Source organism: Anomaloglossus baeobatrachus, chromosome 2, assembly GCF_048569485.1.
Source record: "Anomaloglossus baeobatrachus isolate aAnoBae1 chromosome 2, aAnoBae1.hap1, whole genome shotgun sequence".
Taxonomy (NCBI): domain Eukaryota; kingdom Metazoa; phylum Chordata; class Amphibia; order Anura; family Aromobatidae; genus Anomaloglossus; species Anomaloglossus baeobatrachus.
Window position 1 is genome coordinate 357,908,509 of NC_134354.1, and position 4,859 is coordinate 357,913,367.

A 4,859-nucleotide genomic window follows, 5' to 3' on the forward strand; every position below is an offset into this window, starting at 1 on the left:
GGTTTTTGTGGGCCCCGGGCGGAAGAGTCCCAGTGGGTCCCATACACACGCAGACACACACACATACACAGATACATACACGTACATATACATATTTAAAGACAAACTCACAAAAATACATATAAACAGACAAATCTATACAGTCATATACACTGACATACATAGATACACATCATACATGCATACATACAGAGACACACACTGCTATGCTGCATACATACATACATACAGACACACACATACTGCTCTGCATGCATACATACATATAGACAGACACACATACTGCTCTGCTACATACATACATATAGACAGACACACACATACTGCTCTGCTGCATACATACATACAGACACACACACACACTGCTCTGCTGCATACATACATACAGACAGACACACATACTGCTCTGCTGCATACATACATGCATACATACATACAGACAGACACGCATACTGCTCTTCTGCATACATACATACATACGTACAGACAGACACGCATACTGCTCTGCATGCATACATACAGACACGCATACTGCTCTGCTGCATACATACATGCATACATACAGACAGACACGCATACTGCTCTGCATGCATACATACAGACACGCATACTGCTCTGCTGCATACATACATGCATACATACAGACACACATACTGCTCTGCATGCATACATACATGCATACATACAGACAGACACGCATATTGCTCTGCTGCATATATATATACATACATACAGACACGCATACTACTCTGCTACATATATACATACATACATAGACACGCATACTGCTCTGCTGCATATATACATACATACATACAGACACGAATACTGCTCTGCTGCATACATACATGCATACATACAGACAGACACGCATATTGCTCTGCTGCATATATATATACATACATACAGACACGCATACTACTCTGCTATATATATACATACATACATAGACACGCATACTGCTCTGCTGCATATATACATACATACATACAGACACGCATACTGCTCTGCTGCATATATACATACATACAGACACGCATACTGCTCTGCTGCATATATACATACATACATACATACAGACACATATACTGCTCTGCTGAATACATACATGCATACATACAGACAGACACGCATATTGCTCTGCTGCATATATACATACATACAGACACGCATACTGCTCTGCTGCATATATACATACATACATACAGACACGCATACTGCTCTGCTGCATATATACATACATACATACAGACACGTATACTGCTCTGCTGCATACATACATGCATACATACAGACACGCATACTGCTCTGCTGCATACATACATGCATACATACAGACAGACACGCATATTGCTCTGCTGCATATATATATATATATACATACAGACACACATACTACTCTGCTACATATATACATACATACAGACACGTATACTGCTCTGCTGCATACATACATGCATACATACAGACAGACACGCATATTGCTCTGCTGCATATATATACATACAGACACGCATACTTCTCTGCTACATATATACATACATACACGCATACTGCTCTGCTGCATATATACATACATACATACAGACACGCATACTGCTCTGCTGCATATATACATACATACACGCATACTGCTCTGCTGCATATATACATACATACATACAGACACGCATACTGCTCTGCTGCATATATACATACATACATACAGACACGTATACTGCTTTGCTGCATACATACATGCATACATACAGACACGCATACTGCTCTGCTGCATACATACATGCATACATACAGACAGACACGCATATTGCTCTGCTGCATACATACATACATACTTACAGACACGCATACTGCTCTGCTGCATATATACATACATACACGCATACTGCTCTGCTGCATATATACATACATACATACAGACACGCATACTGCTCTGCTGCATATATACATACATACATACAGACACGCATACTGCTCTGCTGCATATATACATACATACATACAGACACGTATACTGCTCTGCTGCATACATACATGCATACATACAGACAGACACGCATATTGCTCTGCTGCATATATACATACATACACGTATACTGCTCTGCTGCATACATACATGCATACATACAGACAGACACGCATATTGCTCTGCTGCATATATATATACAGACAGACACGCATACTACTCTGCTACATATATACATACATACAGATACGTATACTGCTCTGCTGCATACATACATGCATACATACAGACAGACACGCATACTACTCTGCTACATATATACATAGATACATACAGACACGCATACTGCTCTGCTGCATATATACATACATACAGACACGCATACTGCTCTGCTGCATATATACATACATACAGACACGCATACTGCTCTGCTGCATATATACATACATACATACAGACACGCATACTGCTCTGCTGCATATATACATACATATAGACACGCATACTGCTCTGCTGCATGCATACATACAAACACACACCTTACTCTGCGGGGCCCACACACGTGGCTCCGGGGGTCACACACGCACGGGGGGCAGGGAGGGGCGGGGAGGGAGTGATGTCCCACATACTGATCAGCTCACGGTGCAGATGGGGCCCACACAGCGCCGGAGGGAAGCGATGTGCTGGGGGTCGCTGGCAGGCACTGTGACTCCTTCATCTGTGCGACCAAGCAGGACGCCGGGCGGTAGCTCCGCCCACAGATGATGCTCAATGCAGGAGAACACAGTGAACGCTGTGGTCTGCGGGCCTTAAAGGGCCGGCAGCCACAGTTTCCAGTGCCAAGGACTGCTGCCCTTGGGCCGACCGCAGGTAAGCCGAGCGGGACCGTGTGTGTGTGTGTGTGTGTGTACATGCCGCGGGCAGGAGGGGGCGGAGCGAGCTGAGCGGGGAAGTGTGGGCTTCCTGCACGTAACTAGGATAAACATCAGGTTAATAACCAAAGCGCTTTGGTTGGATACCCGATGTTTATCTTGGTTACCAGCTTCTGGCAGGCTGCCAGCGATGGCTCCTGCTCACTGTAGCTGTAAAAAGCCTTGCTTTTTGCTGCTAGAACCGTTCTCGAACGTATCTAGAACTATCGAATTTTAGCAAAAAGCTCGAGTTCTAGTTCGATGTAGAACACCCCCAAAATCAATTGAACCGCGCTCAACTCTAGTGTTAAGCAGACGTGATGACCACTACACTATGAAACCTGATGGAAAGTTACTGTGTATTGGCTAGCAGAGCAGAATTGTGACTAACGGGGCCTTTTTATTGCTGAAGGAAAGTATTTTTGGTTAATGAAACATTTACAATTTTTATTATATATTTTACCAGTTTTATTCCTACAAAGGGATTTTGCTTAAATTGAAGTTTACATTGAATGTGTTACTTTTTTCTACATAGTTTAGTCATTTGCTTTTGTATTTATGGGAACTATATATTTTAAAACAAATAGGATTTTTATAATATGGGATTATGTTTTCTGCTAAAATGGTCAATAAAAAAGAAACCCAAAATCGTAGTTCTCTTTGTGATGGAAGCCAAAATGTATTGTCATTTGGCAACGAAACCAAGAATTTCACATATTACAAGTCGATAGGAAATTACTTCAACACCAAAAACAGATTGGTTTCACTGGGGATTGAACCCAGGACTTTCTGCGTGTGAAGCATACGTGATGACCACTACACTATGAAATCTTTGAAATCCTGCAAAGTAATGGCAATTAGAGACGAGTTTTGACCGCCAGGGGGAAAAAAACAAATTCGTAGCTCTGTTGGTGATGGAAGCTAAAACATCCCGTTATTCGGCAACAAAGCCAAGAACTTTATATATTGCAGGTTGGTAGGGTATTATTTCAACACCAAGAACACATAGGTTTCACTGGGGATTGAACCCAGGACCTTCTGCGTGTAAAGCAGACGTGATTTCCACTACACTATGAAACCTTTGAAAGACTGCAAAGTAATGGCAATTAAAGACGAGTTTTGACCGCCATGGAAAAAAAAAACCAAATTCGTAGCTCTGTTGGTGATGGAAGCCAAATCATCCCATCATTCGGCAACAAAGCCAAGAACTTCATATATTGTAGTTTAATTGGGTATTATTTCAACACCAAGAACAGATTGGTTTTACTGGGGATTGAACGCAGGACCTTCTGCGTGTTAAGCAGACGTGATGACCACTACACTATGAAACCTGATGGAAAGTTACTGTGTATTGGCTAGCAGAGCAGAATTGTGACTGACGGGGCCTTTTTATTGTTGAAGGAAAGTATTTTTGGTTAATGAAACATTTACAATTTTTATTACATATTTTACCAGTTTTATTCCTACAAAGGGATTTTGCTTAAATGGAAGTTTACATTGAATGTGTTACTTTTTTCGACATAGTTTAGTCGTTTGCTTTTGTATTAAAAGGAACTATATATTTTGAAACAAACAGGATTTTTATAATATGGGATTATGTTTTCTGCTAAAATGGTCAATAAAAAAGAAACCCAAAATCGTAGTTCTCTTGGTGATGGAAGCCAAAATGTATTGTCATTTCGCAACGAAACCAAGAATTTCATAAATTACAAGTCGATAGGAAAATACTTACACCAAAAATGGATTGGTTTCACTGGGGATTGAACCCAGGACCTTCTGCGTGTGAAGCTGACGTGATGACCACTACACTATGAAACCTTTGAAACCCTGCAAAGTAATGGCAATTAGAGACGAGTTTTCACCGCTAGGGGAAAAAAAACAAATTCGTAGCTCTCTTGGTGATGGAAGCCAAAACATCCCGTCATTCGGCAACAAAGCCAAGAACTTCATATATTGCAGGTCGATAAGGTTTTATTTCAACA

At 41.1% G+C, this 4,859-nt stretch overlaps 1 non-coding gene across 1 annotated transcript; it reads right to left on the reverse strand.

Annotated features, from left to right (window-relative positions):
- Window positions 1-3,884: 3,884 nt before the first annotated feature.
- Window positions 3,885-3,957, reverse strand: TRNAV-UAC (transfer RNA valine (anticodon UAC)). Its single transcript has one exon. It is a non-coding gene; the product is annotated as a tRNA-Val (tRNA).
- Between the last annotated feature and the right edge of the window lie 902 nt (window positions 3,958-4,859).